The 16144-nt window shown below is 48.2% G+C and overlaps 1 protein-coding gene across 3 annotated transcripts in view; it reads right to left on the minus strand.

Moving 5' to 3' along the window:
* LOC140205429 (circularly permutated Ras protein 1-like) overlaps window positions 1-15284 on the minus strand; it is a 76611-nt gene extending 61327 nt beyond the window's left edge. The window contains exon 1 of one of the 3 annotated variants that reach the window (XM_072273032.1): window positions 15087-15284. The gene's annotated coding sequence lies outside the window, so the exon portion shown is untranslated. Of the gene's footprint in view, window positions 1-15082 lie in introns of all 3 variants that reach the window. The other 2 variants (XM_072273033.1, XM_072273031.1) reach the window with 2 other exon arrangements.
* Window positions 15285-16144: the final 860 nt, after the last annotated feature.

Genomic DNA, 16144 nt, shown 5'->3' on the forward strand with positions numbered 1-16144 from the left:
TTTTTTTGTCAGGCCAAATAATTAAACACTTTTTCTTTTCGCTATAACTAATGTTTTCACACTTAACCAGCACTTTTTCACTCTTGCAAACTAGTCAGTTCAGAATACATTCAACAAGTGACAGATTATAGTGTTTATGAATCAGTCGTTTGGTGTTAAGACTGTGTTGAGTCTCTGAGGACCGCTCTGTGTTTGGTGGAAGATTAGTGGTACCTCTGACACAACTTACCCTCTCCCCTTCTCTCACCAAATCATGGCATACAGTTTAAAGAACTTCAGAAAATATTTGATTATTACTCTTCACTGAGCTACAAGTATCTGGAGAACCATTTCTCCATTCCACAAAGTCTCTGATGGTCAGTGAAGTAACCATGGTTCTCAAGAATTATCTTTAAATTGGTACCATCCAGCATGGAAACAAGCTCCCCTACCCACTGAAACTACACCTACCACCATTTACACTGTCCATCCTCCCCAAAAGCCCTCAACTGCCCCAGTTCCCACCACCCACCTACTCACTGGGGCAATTTACACTAGCCGATTAACCTACAAACCTGCACGTTTTTGGGATGAGGAGGAAATGGGAAAGAGCATGTGGTCACAGGGAGAACGTGCAAACCAGGGGTGCAGTGTTAGCCAGAGCGCACCCAGCACACCTTTAAGAAAAAAGCCGAAACAAACAAGCTAATTAATTAGATGCTGCCTGGCACGTAAATATTGGCCCAGATCAGAGACGATTGCCGATTTCACTTGCTCTACGCGATGTTCACTCCTCTTTCCAGGGTGCTGGAGCCTTTAGCTGTTCCATTGTTTGGTCAATTTAAACGCCAGCCCAGACAGGCTGAAAAGACAGGGCTGTCAGGATCAAGGTGACATGTTGAATCTACACAAACTTCTAATAAAGTATCGGCGCTGCCGTGCTTTCTTTGTAATGACAGTTACGTGCTGGTCCCAGGACAGATCCTCTGACACTTTTCAGAGAGAGAAACGTCGATCCTTAATGCCGAAGAATTTAAAGTTACTGACCCTCTCCACCTCAGTTCCTCTAATGAAGATTGGCTTCTGGGCAGCACCTAATTAATTAGCTTGTTTATTTCGGCTTTTTTCTTAAAGATGTGCTGGGTGCGCTCCGGCTAGCACTGCACCCCTGGTGCAAACTCCAGACAAACAGCAGCCGAGGTCGGGATTGAGCCAGTCACCGGCAGCTTTGCCCACCACTCCACAGGAGTGATGCTATTAAAAGACAGTGTGCTTTTGTACGTGGAGTTACTGAAGGCATTTATGAATCTACATCTTAACAAAGTTGAAAGTTAGACTACTTCCAACCATTTTAACACATGGGCAGCTTTTTAAAACTGAATAGCTTTGAAGATTCCATTGCAAGGCCATTATCCAGTCAGCGATACTCCCAGTAGGCCTGAACTGAATACAGAGTCTCTGTTTCATGACTGCCAAGTATTGGTGGATTGATTACGTAGGTTATTCAGAGTAAGAGCGAGAATTTCTCAGACACGGTATTAAAAGAAGACCTCTCATTGGCTACGTTTCTGTGAGCACACAGACCTTACAGCAGACAGGCCCACTATTCTCCGGGGAGGTAGCCACAGGATCACTTGATTGTGAGGAGCTGATCTCGTACAGGAGATGCAAGACAATGTGACGGCCCTCCCCACCATTCAGCCCATCTACATGGAGCGCCGTTGCAGGAAGGCACCACCCTGGCAAGGCTCTCTTCTCCCTGCTGCCATTAGGAAGAAAGCACAGGAGCCTCAGAACGCACACTACCAGGTTCAGGAACAGTCATTACCCCTCAACCAAAAGGCTCTTGTACCAATGGGCATAACTTCACTTAGCCCATCACTGGACTATTCCCACATCCTACTGACTCACTTACAAGGACTCTTCATCTCATGTTCTCAATATTTATTGCTCATTTACTGATTTTTTTTCCTTTTGTATTTGCACACTTTGTCGTCTTTTGCACATTGGTTGTTTGTCCGTCCTATTGGGTGCAGTCTTTCACTGATGCTTTAAAAAAATACAACACATTACAGGCCCTTCGGCCCACAATGTTGTGCCATCCATGCAACCTACTCTTGAAACTGTCTAGAATTATCTTACCACATTGCCCTCTATTCTTCTAAGCTCCATGTACTTGTCTAAGAGCCTCTTAAAAGATCCCATTATATCTGTCTCCACCACTGTCACTGGCAGTGCATTCCACACACCCACCACTCTCTGTGTGAAAAACTTAACCCTGATATCCCCTCTGTACCTACTTCCAAGCACCTAAAAACTCTGTCCCCTCATGTTAGCTACTTCAGCCCTGGGAAAAAGCTTTTGGCTATCCACACAATCAATGCCTCTCATCATTTTATATACCTCTATTAGGTCACCTCTCACCCTCCGTCGCTCCAAGGAGAAAAGGCCAAGTTCATTCAGCCTATTCTCATAAGGCACGTTCTCCAATCCAGGCACCATCCTTGTAAATCTCCCCTGAACGCTCTCTACAGTATCCACATCCTTCCTGTAGTGAGGCGACCAGAAATGAACACAGTACTTCATGTGGGGACTGACCAAGGTCGTATATGGCTGTAACATTACCTGACATTTGAACTCATTCCCATGGTTGATGAATGCCAACACACCATACGCCTTCTTAACAACCCTGTTAACTGGCGCAGAAGCTTTGAGTGTCCTGTGGACACAAACCCCAGGTAGGTTGCCCCCCCAGCAGTACTCAAAATGGAGTACATTGTTGAGGGGGAGCACCGCAAGGGTGCTCTCCACGACCTGACTCTCCCTTCCATCTCCTGACATTCTGTTATGTTTCTTGGATTTACTGTGTATGCCCACAAGAAAAATGTGTGTTGTGCGCTGTGACATATGTGTACCCCGCTAATAAATTTACTTTGAGACAGAAGGGAATCTCTTCCTCTCTCAACACCAGGCTGCAGGTAATTCTTGTTGCTGTGGTAAGAAGCATTGGTGAACACCTCAGTCCTACCTGGAGGCTGAGGGTTGAGGCCGGTGATTATAAACTTGCATTTTCCCTACACCTGGTTAATCATCTCTCTCTCCCTCTCCCTCTCAGGCAGTGACACACAGCATCCCTCCCCCCCCACCCCTGGTCACTGACTCACCTCCAAAGCTCAGACACAGCTTTCCAGTTATTCTGATTCAATGCCTTAGCAACCATGGTGAAATGAAAAATAATCTCCTTTTACTGCAAGGGGTAATTTTGCAATATAATATACTTTTCGCATTGTAACATAAGCATCAACACATTTCTTTTCAGTGGTTACAGCAACACCCTGGAGATCGGGCTGCTGACAGTCTTCCGGGCTTCCTACACATCAAACGCTTCTTCTACAGTGCCCTCCGTTTGACACCAGTCACTCCTCGACTCACCCCCTCCCCTCTCTTCCATTTTCTCTGTAGCTTCTGTAGTTTATTCTGCACTGATATTGTTTTACCTTGTTCACAGTTAGCCCAGCTCCCAGCCTGACCCTGCTGGCACCTCCCCGACCCCACCTGCCACTCATTGCCCGCAGCCTATTTAACCCTCGCTCTCATCCACAGTCTTTGTCCTCTCGTGGAACCAGCTAGTTGCTCCTAGCTGTCACTCTCACTGCCTGACGTTCACCTTGTTGCCTGTTGTGTTTGGTTCCTGTTCTCTCTTGCTCTGTGGCCCCTCGTGGCTTGTTATTTGTGGCCTATTATTAGAGATATTGTTCACCACTGTACCGTCTCCGCCGCTCTGCTTCTGGGCTAAGCCCTCCTCTACGCTTCCTGACAGGTGAGCTTTAATGCTCTGTCTAATGATTTGATCTGTATGAACAGTTTGCAAGACAAACTTTTCACTGCATCGTGGCACACAAGACCAAAACACCAATACAGTTGAGACTACTCCGCCGTTCATTAAGATCACAGTTGATCTGGCCCCGGTCTCAACTCCATCTGTCTGCTATTTCCCCATAACCCTTCATTCCCCACTATGCAAAAATCTATCTAATTGTGTCTTAAATACATTTCATCAGGTTGCCTCTACTGCTTCCCTGGGCAGAGAATTCCACACATTCTATACTCTCTGGGTAAAGCAGTTCCCCCTCATCTCTGCCCCAGATCCATTCCCTGAACTGCACATACAGCCGCAGAGTGACTCCTTGCTCTTAAATTCAACCCTTCTGGCAATGAAGGCAAACTTTCTATTTGTCATCTTGATAACTTCAATAACTTGATAAGTTCAAGGGGGATATTAGAGGAAGGTTTTTCCACTCAGAGAGTGGTTGGTCCGTGGAATGCACTACCTGAGTTTCCAGGTGTGTTTGTTAAAACAGAAAATTCTGAAAATAAGCAACAGGTCAGGCAGCAGCCATGGAGAACAAAACATCTCAAATGAGTACTATGCTATTTAAAACATCCTCTGTACAATAATTTGCTTTTCCGCTCAATTTGGTGCGATCAGCAAACTCAGTCCCCTCATCCAAATTGTAAGTGTATATTGTAAACCATTGTGGGCCTAGCACTGGCACCTGTGGCACTCTGCCAACCAGAGAAACACACATTTATCCCAAATCTCTGCTTTCAACCCTCTAGATATGCTAGTATATTACCTCCTACTCTGTGCATCCTTATGGGCAAGTCCTTTATGCGGCACCTTAATTGAAAGTCTTCTGGAAATCCAAAGTATACAACACCCACCTGTTCCCTTCTGTCCATTTCTCAGATTAGGTCTTGAATGAACTCCAGTAAGTTTGTGCCTGATGGAGCCACTTCTATCCAGATGTCTCAGTACTTCTTCCTTGATGATCACTTCGAGCATTTTCCCCGATTGCAGGTGTTAAGCTAACTGGCCTTTTGCCTACCTCCTTTCTTTAAATGGTGATGTGAAATTCAGAGTCTTTCAATCCTTCAGGACCTGCACACAGTCCAGAGACTTTTAGCAAGTTATCACAAACAACTCTACTTTAACTTATGCCATTTCTTTCAGCACCCTGGGATGCATTCCGTCAGGATCAGAGGAATTGTCCACTTTTAGGCCTACCAGTTCGAAGATCAAAGTGTATTTATCATCAAAGTACATGTATGTCATGATATACAACCCTGAGATTAATTTTCTTGCAGGCATTCACAGTAAAACAAAGAAATACAACACAATAATAGAAAAAAATGACGCACAAAGATTGACAAACAACCAATGTGCAAAACACATTGTGCAAAAGTCGGTATAAATACAATAATATAAATGAATAAATAAATTCAATGATTCAAAGTACATTTATTATCAAAGAATGTACAAATTATACACCTTGCGATTCATCTGCTTGCAGGCAGCCACAAAGCAAGAAACACGAGAGAGCCCCAACTTTAAAAAACCAACACCCAATGTGCAGAGGAAGAGAAAAAAAAAAACAAATCATGCAAACAACAGTGTTCTGAACCAAATTGAACCCGTAGTCCTGGAGCCTGGAGCAGCCAGAGTGGGCCCATAGTGTCACTCTCAGTTCATCACACAGTGGGAAAGTCACTGCAAAGCTCGCAAACTTGGATCACGTAGCAGCTGGATCAGTCTCACAGCCTCAGCGTCGCAGAGAAAGGAGTAAGTATCGTGTAAGAGCGAATGGAAGTGGTCCAACCCTGCCTTTTCGGTCTATCTGGGCTGGCGCTTAAATCATCCAAACACTGGGCCAGGCTCCGGCACAGAGATATGCTCTGGGTCTGTACCCTGCCGCCCAGCCCGAGACCGTACTCGACCTTTCCAAATCGACTTGGCGCTTCAATCAATCGGACCTCACTCCCGGTTTAGGCGGACAGGCCCCGAAACTCCTCCATACCGACTCCTCTCCCACTCAGTCGCTCCAACTCCAACATCGTCTCAATCACACCTTGACCCCACTCCTCCTCGAACATGACACGCTCTGACTTTGCATTGCGCTGCATGGCTCAACCCTCGAGTCAGCCTTGCCTTTGCCCGCCTCTTCATTGTTTATGATGACCATTTACCACAGAAAAAAGTTATAAGTATTTCATTGTATTCCTTGCCTGTAAGCTGTCGCCCAATTTCAATAGCGCCATTTTAAACCAGAAAGATTAACCAAAAATAAATAAGTAACTAAGTCAGTCAATAAAACTGAAAACAAGAGTTGTAGAGTATTTATCAAGAATCTATCAACCTCTGTCTTTAGTATACTTGGCCTCCACAGCTGCTTGTGGCAAAGAATTCCACAGGTGGGAGAAGCAAGAAGAGGGCATGACCTTTGACATGGATACTGCTTTCTTCTGGCAGCGCTTGTAAATGTGCTCACTGATAGGGAGGGCTTTGCCTGTGGTGGACTGGGCTGGAAACACTACTTTATGTGGACATGTCTGTTCCTGGGTATTGGTGTTTCCATACCAAGCTGTGATGCAACCAGTCAGAATACACCCCACTGTGCATCTGAAGAAGTTTTTCAAAGTTCTGGCTGACGTGCCAAAACTTTACAAACTTCTAAGAAAGCAGAGGTGCTGTCGTGCCTTCTTTCAAACAGCACTTAAGCACTGGTCCCAGAAAAGATACCTGTATGGTAATGCCAAGGAATTTAAAGTTACGGACCCTCTCCACCTCCAATCCCCTAATGAAGACGGGCTCATGGACCTTCAGCATCTTCCTCCCATAGTTAATGATCAGCTCTTTGGTTTTGCTGACCTTGAGCGAGAGTTGTTGCTATGGCTCCAATTCAACCAGGTTTTTTAATCTGCTTCCTGTATGCTTGCACAACCCTACTCTTGTTACCGCTTAATAATTTTTTTGCCTGCTTTCTCTTGAATCAGGGAAATGTCTACATGGAGCTTACTAAATGGCTCTGGGACGTCACTCACTGACGTGAAGGTTTCAATCTGTGGCACCTTAGAGAGGATGTCTGCCCAGGTTCAGTATATGTCCATAATCAATGAACCTTTCCAAAAGCAGTCAAATTTTAATTCCTCTAGCTTAGATCTGTCTAAATTCAAGGGAACAATAGCCAAACTGTAATGATAACTCTTGCTGTGCAATGTAGTGAGGGGTCTTGACAGGATGACTACACATCCAAAGTTCAAAGTAAAATAGATTATCAGAGTACATACATGTCAGCACATACAACCCTCAGATTCTTTTTCCTGCAGGCATACTTAGCAAATCTATAGAATAGTAACTGTAAACAGGATCAATGAGCAACAAGCTGTGCAAATGATGATATAAATAAATAGCAATAAATAATGGGAGTGTGAAGTAACAAGATAAAGAGTCCTTAAAGTGAGACCATCAGTTGTGGGAACACCAGAAGTAGAATGAGAGTAATTATCCTCTTTTGTTCAAGAGCCTGATGGTTGAGGGGTAGCAACTGTTCTTGAACCTGGTGGTGTGAGTCCTGAGGCACCTGTACCTTCTACCTGATGGCAGCAGTGAGAAAAGAGCAAGGCCTGGGTGGTGAGGATCTTTGATGATGGATGCTGCTTTTCTACAGCAGAGGCCAGGATGCTTTGACAATAGACAATAGGTGCAGGAGTAGGGCATTCAGCCCTTCGAGCCAGCACTGCCATTCACTGTGATCATGGCTGATCATCATTTGGCACAGCTTTAGCACAGACTGCTGCTAACATAGCATTCATTGTCCCCATGTGGGAGGTGAGATTTTCTGTTAGCCATGATGCTCCTTTCTCCCTGAGCCACCAGGCCTCGTTTGTTGCAGGGTGATCCTGATAGTGGTGGAACAGCATCAGAGGGAGAGAGAGAGCCTGTGGTATGTTGAATACCGGGTGAATGAGTAGTCTTTGGGGTACTGCAAGTCTGTGTCTTTATTGATGCTTTGCGGCACGCTTGAGTGCTCGGTGGGGGTACCGATGCTTTTCTGCTGGCAGGGGAGGGGGACGGTCGTTGCTTTGCTGCAGCTTGAGCGTGGCAGGGGGAAGTCGAGGGGGAGCTTTTGAGTTCTAACATTTAACGGTCACTCATTCCTTGGGGCACTCCTCTGTTTTCGCGGGTGTTTGCAAAGGAAAAGAATTCCAGGATGTATATTGTATACATTTCCCTGACATTAAATGTGCCTATTGAAACCAACTCCTGGGAATCTGAAGCAACGTTGGCTTCACATCTCTGGAGAGGTAGCACGAAAGATGAATGGTAATTCTGCAACTGGCCGTGCATTTGGTTAAGTTTAAACGGCAGTCAAAGTCACAACAGGTAAGGCTCCTCACTGGATGCTTTTACACACACATGCACACAGCTCCATGTGTTACAGCTGCTTTAACGTACTGACGGCTTCCCAAGTTTGAACAGGGCCCTCAGCATTGTGAGAACTGTAAACCTGCCCTCACTTCAACAGTGGGGTCTCCCAGCACCTCCGACCCACTCTTCTGCAGGCTCCAAAATCCCTGTTTTGTCCATGTAACCTGTGATCATCTGTGGATATCTGATGTAGAAACGTCCTTCAGTGGGAACAAGTGGATCCCTGGAAATCATTGGAAACCGTGGAGTTAACAGGATCTAGATTTCAAGCAGGGTGTCTGCTCCAACACCAACATACAACATCTCTACCAGCACCAAGTCCTTGCCAAATCTAAATATTTCTGAGAGGGACTGAATGTTGCAGGATGAGTACTGGTTGAACTAATGATGTAATCGTCATGTTCCAAGGCTAGGAATTGTGAATTTAAGCCCCATGAGCACAAACTTAAAATATTTCACCAGATCTGGAAACTTAAAGGGGCTGATTCCATGTTACTTAGTCTCTGAGGCTCAGTTTCTGTTGAACCTGTTGCACACGTCAAGGCAGCACCATGACAACAGCAATTAATCATGTCAGCCAGCAGTATCTCCAGGAAATCTATTGACGTCTGTGGTTAGTGGGTTGTTTTGGGTTATTCTGGGCTACAATGAAACTTCCATTAACTTTAACTAAAACAGAGGTAGCCGGAGGCCAGGCAGCTTCAGCGGAGGGGGAAGCAGCCAGCTTTTCTCGTCACCTCCGTGGAGAAATGGTGGACTTTTCTCCCCATCTCTGTGGAGGGCGAGACATCACCCCACAGGTGCCTCCGACACTGAGCTCCTTCAGTATCCTGTGTGTTGCTCCAGATTCCAGTAACTGCCATCTCAAGTTTCTCAAAATAAAAATCTACTTCCTTAAATGTAATGCCATCCACAGCCATATGCACCAAGGAGCTCCACTGCTCAACCCCCACCAATGAGGGAATCTCTCTAGATATCAGTCTGAGAAGTATACACCAAATCCCAATCCTGGAATTCCCAGTCACTGGGACCACCCTCCCTGTGTCTGGGCTGCATGGTCCCGTTACAATTGTATAGGTTCCTGCGAACTCCACACTCTCAGTTTCTGCAACAGAGATGAAGGCTGAATGGTTCTCATTCCCTCCTCGTTTATTGGTCTTGCCATTCTGGACTTTCACCACTGCAGGAAAGGGAGCTGCACACAGGTGAAGTAGGAGTGGGTTCCCTTTGCGGCGGAGTGCAAGTCAGGCGGACGGACTTCGGGAAGCAGGGGCAGTGCTGATGGGGAGAGGCCGGAGAGGACGGCGGCCTAGCCGGATGAGGTGTGAGAGCACAGGGAGAGAGGAAACAGTTCGGGAAGTGCGAGAGCAAGTTTGCAGCTGCTGGGAGTATCAAGTAAAGGAAAATGCTGTTAAGTTTCAGGTCAGGTAACATCTGTGTCGAGGGGAAGATGGAGCTGTGGCTGCAGGCTGTAATTTACTCAGATGAAATGCTGTTCCTTAAGCATCCCTGGATTAAGAGGCTGAATTCAGAGATCAGAGTGGGACAGGATCCTGCTTTTGCCTGACTCCGGTGGTTGGCAAGATATTGGAGTCCATTATTAAGGATGAGGTTTTGGGATATTTGGGATACAGTGCATGGCAAATAAGCCAAAGTCAGCATGGTTTCCTTAAGGGAACAATGCCTGACAAATCTGTTGGAATTCTTTGAGGAAATAACAGGCAGGATAGACAAAGGAGAGTCAGTGGATGTTGATTACTTGGATTTTCAGAAGGCCTTTGATAAGGTGCTGCACATGAGGCTGCAAAACAAGATCAGAACCCATGGTATTACAGGAATGACACCAGCATGGACAGACAATTGGGCTGACTGGCAGGAGGCAAAATGTGGGAATAAATGGGGCCTATTCTAGTTGGCTACTGATGACTAGTGGTGTTCTACAGAGATCTGCATTGGGACTGCTCCTTTTCACATTATATGTCAATGACTTAGATGTCTGAATTGATGGCTTTGTGGCCAGGTTTGCGGATGACATGGAGTTAGGTGGAAGGCATCCGTTAGTCTTGCGAGACCATGGATCTGCGCCTGGAAAGTCTTCACTCTCCAGGGTACAGGCCTGGCCAAGATTGTATGGAAGACCAGCAGTTGCCCATGCTGCAAGTCTCCCCTCTCCACAATACCAATGTTGTCCAAGGGAAGGGTATTAGGACCCATACAGCTTGGCATCAGTGTTGTCGCAGAGCAATGTGTGATTAAGTACCTTGCTCAAGGACACAACATGTTGCCTCGGCTGGGGTTCGAACTCACGACCTTCAGGTCGGTAGTCCAATGCCTTAACCACTTGGCCACGTGTCCACAAGGTGGAGGGACAGGTAGTGTTAAGGAAGCAGGGAGTCAGTAGAAGGATTTAGATAGACAGGGAGAATGGGCAAATGGAATATCGTGTAGGATAGTGCAATTTGGTAGAAGGAATAAAGGCATAGACCATTATCTATTATCTCGGCCTACAGGGACGAGGTCCAGCACCTGGCTGCGTGGTGTGCCAACAACAACCTGGCCCTTAACACCCAGAAGACCAAGGAGATCATTGCGGACTTCAGGCATGCCAGGAGCCACACTCACGTCCCCATCTACATCAATGGAGCTGTAGTGGAGCATGTATCATGCTTCAAATTCCTTGGTGTCCACATTTCTGAGGATCTCACCTGGTCCCTGAACTCCTCCATCCTGATCAAAACAACGCAAAACGCCTTTATTTCCTGCGGAGCATCAAGAAAGCTCACCTCTGTCCCAGGATACTGATGGCCTTTTACCGCTGTACCATTGAGAACATACTCACCAACTGCATCTCAGTGTGGTATGGCAATTGTCCTGTATCGGACCGCAAAGCACTCCAGCGTGTGGTGAAAACTGCCCAGTGGATTATCGTCACCCAATTGCCCACCACTGAGAACATCTACCATAAACGCTGCCTGGGCAGGGCGAAAAGCATTATCAGGGATGCATCTCACCCTAAGCATGGACTTTTTACTCTCCTCCCATCCGCTAGGCGCTACAGGAGCCTCCACTCCTGCACCAGCAGGCACAAGAAGAGCTTCTTCCCTGAGGCTGTGACCCTGCTGAACCTCACATCACAGCGCTAAGCAGTATTGCACCCATATTGTACTGTCTCAGTACTTTTATATTTGTGTGCTGTAGCACTTACTTTTTATTTGCAGTTATTTTGTAAATAACACTATTCTTTGCATTTCTGCTTAGATGCTAACTGCATTTCATTGGCTTTGTATCTGTACTCGGCACAATGACAATAAAGTTGAATCTAATCTAATCTAATCTAAACAGGGAGAAAATTCAAATAATAAAGTTGCAAAGGGACTTTGGAGTTCTTGTGCACGGTTAACTTGCAGGTTGAATCAGTGGTAAGGAAGGTAAATGCAATGTTATCATATAATTTTGAAAAGACTAGAATACAAGAGCAGGAATGTAATACTGAGGCTTTACGCCATTGGTCAGACCACACCTGGACTATTGTGAGTGGTTCTGAGAAAAGATGTGCCGGCATTGGACAGGGTCCAGAGGAAGTTCACAAGAATGATTCCAGGAATGAAAGTGTTAACATAGGAGGAGCATTTGATGGCTCCGAACATGTACTCACTGGAGCTTAGAAGAATGATGAGGGCATGTCATTGAAATTTATCAAATATTGAAAGGCTAATTAGAGTGGATGTGGAGAGGATGTTTTCTTTTATGGGTGAGCATAGGTCCCTGCACTTTTTCCAGTTTAATGGCAACTTTCCTACAGCAGGAGGAGCAAAATGATCACAATATTCCAAATATGGCTTCACCAGTGCCTTGTACAACTGCACCACCAGCTCCCAGCTCCTATACTCGATGCCCTGACTGATGAAGGCCATTATACCAAAAGTCTTCTTCACCACCTTCTCTATCTGTGATATCCCTTCCGGGGAACCTTGTGTTCCTCAGTTATAGAGGCAAAGTCATGGCTATGCAGCACAGAAACAGGCGTTCCTATCAAACTCTCACCTACCGACTGCCACTCCCATCTAAGCTTGGCCCATTTGTCTTGTGTTCGGCAGAATTCCCTCTTGTACAACTGCGACATAGCATCCTGACGTCTACTCTCATTGCCCTGACAGATGAATGAGGACAGAAGTGGAGGAAAAAAAAGAGGAGGGAGAGTTGCATTTAAAGAGAACATCGCGGCAGTAGCTGTGATTAAACTAGTGAGGGATCACCTCGTGAGGTCTTATGGATGGAGCTGATTGGACAAAAGGGGATGGTCGCCTTGCTGGGATTGTATCTAATAGTCAACGGGAGTTAGTGAGGCAAATATGCAGAGAGATTGTGGAGAATTGCAAGAATAGTTTTGCAGTTGTTGGTGTTTTCAATTATCCTAATTGACTGGGACCAAGATAGTGCTAATAGCTTATATGAGGCAGAATATGTGAAGCATAAAAGGATCAATTGTAAACAAGGTGGGACAGCGGAAACCTGATTGGATGAGGACTAACCAATCAGGAGGGATGGACAACGAGGGTACTGGACTAGACATGCCCAGGCATCAATCCTGATGAAGATGGCAGAGTCTGTCTTTGAAATGTGGTTAAAATCGATACTTGTACCCGGCTGGAAGCCTGAGAAGAGTTTATTTGTTGTGTGAAGTGTGTTCAGGGAAGTTTCAGCACACAGTGCTACCAGGGAGAGAGCAAAAATCCAGTGAGGAAGGGCAGGACAAGTGACTCAGGTGTTCAGTGGGGGAGCACTACTGTCCGGAGTTCTATTAGTTTTAAACTATCATTGGAAGGGACAGATCTAGCCCTCAGATTCAAGTTCTAAATTTGGGCAAGGTAAATTTTTATGGTATTATACAGGAACTTGAAAAAGTTGATTTGAGAATGCTGTTTGTGGGCAGAATCACATCTGGCCTTCTATATATAGTGTGAGGAAACTTTCCATAAGATACTGGACAAAGATCACTCCACCTAAGCCGTTAGCACACTGGCAGGCCTTGTCCCAATCATGACAACTCTATGGTTCCCACAGCTCCCTGTAATCTTACTTCATAACTGGAGTTCTGGTCTTTTTAGATGTGTATCTCTGCCCCGGAGGTGCCGCAGGGAGAGTTAGTTCTCTGATACTGGGATGAGGCAAGTCTGGCTCAGTGGCCCTGGGAGAGTGGGGTGTGGGGGGGGTGGATGGCTCTGTCAGCAGAGTTGGTGCACACCTGGCCCGTCCTCCCATCTTTTTCACAGCCCTATATGCCTTTGGAGAAGGTAAGATGCCAAGATGTCTTTTTTCCCTAGGAGTGGTGATGGGACGCAGACAATTTCTTCTGCCCCTCCCCCACCTGGGCGGGGTGCAAAAGGCACTGGGGAGGCAAGATGTTGCTGTTGTTAAATGTGGGACCAGGAGAGAAGGGGGGTGGTGGGACCAGGAGAGAAGGGGGGTGGTGGGAGCAGGCAGTACCGGAGAGTAGGGGGGTGGTGGTGGGGCAGTACCAGAGGGAAGGGGGTGGTGGGGGTGGGCGGGCAGTACTGGAGAGAAGGGGGTGGTGGGGGGGCAGTACCGGAGAGAAGGGGGGTGTTGGTGAGGGTGGGGCAGTACCCGAGAGAAGGGGGGTGGTGGTGGGGGTGGGGTAGTACCGGAGAGAAGGGGGTGCTGGTAGGGGTGGGGCAGTACCAGAGAGAAGGGGGTGGGGCAGTACCAGAGAGAAGGGGGTGGTGGTGGTGGTGGTGGGGGTGGGGCAGTACCAGAGAGAAGGGAGTGGTGGGGGTGGGGGTGGGGGTGGGGGTGGGCGGGCAGTACCGGAGAGAAGGGGGTGGTGGGGGTGGGCGGGCAGTACCGGAGAGAAAGGGGGTGGTGGGCGGGCAGTACCGGAGAGAAGGGGGGTGGTGGGGGCAGACAGTACCAGAGAGAAGGGGGTGGTGGGGGTGGGCGGGCAGTACCGGAGAGAAGGGGGTGGTGGGGGTGGGCGGGCAGTACCGGAGAGAAGGGGGTGGTGGGGGTGGGCGGGCAGTACCGGAGAGAAGGGGGTGGTGGGGGTGGGCGGGCAGTACCGGAGAGAAGGGGGTGGTGGGGGGGGCAATACCGGAGAGAAGGGGGGTGGGGTCGGGGCGGGCAATACCGGAGAGAAGGGGGGTGGGGTCGGGGCGGGCAGTACCGGAGAGAAGGCGGGTGGTGGGGGCGGGGCAGTACCGGAGAGAAGGCGGGGGTGGTGGGGGCGGGGCAGTACCGGAGAGAAGGGGGGTGGTGGGGGGGGCAATACCGGAGAGAAGGGGGGTGGTGGGGGGGCAATACCGGAGAGAAGGGGGTGGTGGGGCAGTACCGGGGAGAAGGGGGTGGTGGGGGTGGGCGGGCAGTACCGGAGAGAAGGGAGGGGTGGTCAGTACCGGAGAGAAGGGGGTGGTGGGGGGGCGGGGCAGTACCGGAGAGAAGGGGGTGGTGGAGGGGCGGGGCAGTACCGGAGAGAAGGGGGTGGTGGGGGCGGGCAGTACCGGAGAGAAGGGGGGTGGTGGGGGCGGGGCAGTACCGGAGAGAAGGGGGGTGGTGGGGGCGGGGCAGTACCGGAGAGAAGGCGGGGGTGGTGGGGGCGGGGCAGTACCGGAGAGAAGGCGGGGGTGGTGGGGGCGGGGCAGTACCGGAGAGAAGGGGGGTGGTGGGGGCGGGGCAGTACCGGGGAGAAGGGGGGTGGTGGGGGACCTCATATCATTCAGAGCGTGAGATTCAGAATTCTAAACCGGGATCGATACAGGCGACCACGCTTCCCGTTGCTCCATGCTAAGCTCCCACAGTGGAATTCCCTCCATCACCTACCTGCCTTGTGCTCTCCCCTCCCTCGGGTTCTTCGCCGTATCCCGGAAAACTCGGCCCGGTCCGATTGAAAGCTCCGGCACTCAGTCCGCAGGCTGGGGAGGCGCCAGCTGTACTGAACTCAAACCTCGGGCGGTCCCGCCCCTGCTCTCGGTCTCACTGTCGCTCAGTTTCGTTTCCTCAGAAAGGTGTGAGTGTCACCTGCCCAGGTGGGACCTGGCCGCCGCCCACGGCTGCCCTCTGCCGGCAGCTCTGGTACTGTACCGGCATCCGCGGCTGCGGAGGAAACGATCGGCTTGGGTGAAAGTCTGTACTGTAATTAATGCGGCGATGCACCGGTTACCCCAACACGCCCAACTATAGAATTGTACAATAATTCATGTCCGGTCCGGCACAGATATTGCTAACTCGGATGAAGTGTCTCCAACTTGATTCGGTCTCCACAGCACCACATGCTGAACAGTTTCAGCCGTGGCAAGTTTCAGACTTTGCCTCTGTACCTTATACATATTCACACCGTCTCATCCGCCCAGCTAGAATCGTGGTGGTCATCATCAGATCCGGATATCAACCAATAATTTAACTTCTGTTAAGTTATACATACATTATACATAACTTTAACGTCTGTAAAATAAACAATAAAATAATCAGAAGCAGGTTTAATATCACCGGCATATGTCGTGAAATTTATTGCATTGCGGTAGCAATACACGACAATCCATGGTAATAAAAACTATACATTACGATAAGATTATATATAAAACAGATTAAATAGGTCATGCAAAAAGAGAGGGAAAATACTGAGGAAATGTTGGTGGGTTCAATGCCCATTCAGAAATCTGAAGGCAGAGGGGAGGAAGCTGTTCCTGAATCATTGGGTGTGTGTCTTCAGGCTCCTGACCCTCCTTATTGAGGGTAGCAATGAGAAGAGGGCACATCCTGGGTGATGGAGGTCCTTAATAATGGACACTGCCTTTCTGTGGCATCTCCTTTTGAAGGTGTCCTGGATGCCCATGATGGAGCTGGCAGAGTTTAAACTTTCTACAGCTTTTTCGATCACCTGTA

Source organism: Mobula birostris, chromosome 11 (assembly GCF_030028105.1).
Source record: "Mobula birostris isolate sMobBir1 chromosome 11, sMobBir1.hap1, whole genome shotgun sequence".
NCBI classification, from domain to species: Eukaryota; Metazoa; Chordata; class Chondrichthyes; order Myliobatiformes; family Myliobatidae; genus Mobula; species Mobula birostris.